Source organism: Carlito syrichta, unplaced genomic scaffold (genome assembly GCF_000164805.1).
Source record: "Carlito syrichta isolate Samal-C Ts95f unplaced genomic scaffold, Tarsius_syrichta-2.0.1 Scaffold315831, whole genome shotgun sequence".
NCBI classification, from domain to species: domain Eukaryota; kingdom Metazoa; phylum Chordata; class Mammalia; order Primates; family Tarsiidae; genus Carlito; species Carlito syrichta.
Genome location: NW_007259927.1, coordinates 282,806 through 284,170, shown reverse-complemented (window position 1 = coordinate 284,170; position 1,365 = coordinate 282,806). Strand labels below are relative to the sequence as shown.

At 51.4% G+C, this 1,365-nt stretch overlaps 1 pseudogene; it reads left to right on the top strand.

The window, feature by feature from the left end:
* The first annotated feature begins 212 nt into the window (after positions 1-212).
* On the top strand, positions 213-945 carry LOC103275977 (annotated as a pseudogene).
* Positions 946-1,365: the final 420 nt, after the last annotated feature.

Genomic DNA, 1,365 nt, shown 5'->3' with positions numbered 1-1,365 from the left:
TCACTCTCCTCCATGGTCACCATGAGCTTCACCACTCATTCCACCACCTTCACCAACTACGGGTCCCTAGCCCCCATCCAGTCACCCAGGGTCCGGCCTGCCAGCAGCGAGGACAGTGTCCATGCAGATCCCGGGGGCTCGGGCTCCCAGATCTCTGTGTCCTGCTCCACCAGCTTCTGAGGCAGCTGGGGGTCAGGGGCCTGGCCACAGGGATGACCAGAGGTCTGGGAGGCATCCAGAGCGAGAAGGATACCATGCAAGACCTGAGCAACTGCCTGGTCTTCTACCTGGACAGAGTGAGGAGCTTGGAGATGGAGAATCGGAGGCTGAAGAACAAAATTCAGGAATATCTGGAGAAGGGTTCCCAGATCCGACTGTGGGCATTACTTCAAGACCATTGAGGACCTGAGGACTCAGATCTTTGCAAATTCTGTGGACAATGCCTGCATCATTCTGCAGATTGACAATGCCTGTCTTGTTGATGATGACTTTAGAGTCAAGTATGAGACAGAGCTGGCATGCACCAGTCCGTAGAGAGTGTCATCAATGACCTTGCAGATCCCTTTGAGGATTTTGACATCAATTGGCTCTGCAAGGTCATTGATGGCACAAATGTCACCCAGTTGCAGCTGGAGACAGAAATCGAAGCTGTCAAGGAAGTGCTGCTCTTCATGAAGAACCATGAGGAGGAAGTAAAAGGCCTACAAGCCCAGATTGCCAACCCTGGGTTGACTATGGAGTTAGACGACCCCAAATCTCAGAACCTCAGCAAGATCATGGCGGACATCTGAGCTCCAGTATGAAAAGTTGGCTCAGCAGAACTGAGAGGAGCTGGACAAGTACTGGTCCCAGCAGACTGAGGAGAGCACCACAGTGGTCACCATGCAGCCCGCCAAGATAGGAACTACTGAGATGATACTCATGGAGCTAAGACATACAGTTTAGTCCTTGGAGTTGGACCTGAACTTGACAAGAAATCTGATGGTCAGTTTGAAGACTGAGGGAGGCCATGCAGATGGAGCAGCTCAATAGGGCTCTGCTGCACCTAGAATCCAAGAACGCATAGACCTGGGTGGAAGTCAGTGTCAGGATCAAGAGTAAGAAGCCCTGCTGAACATCAACATCAAGCTGACTCTGAGGTCACCACCTACTACTGTCTGCTGGACTTCAGTCTTGGTGATGCCCTGGAAAGCAGCAGCTTGCCATTCAGACCATTAAAAAGACCACCACCTACAGGATAGTAGTTGGCAAAGTGGTACCTGAAACCAACGACACCAAAGCTCTGAGGCTGAGGCAGCGAGAGTAAGGTACCCTTGGGGGAGAAGGAGGTCAACAAAAAGTTCAGAGGTCATTGGGAAAAAAATC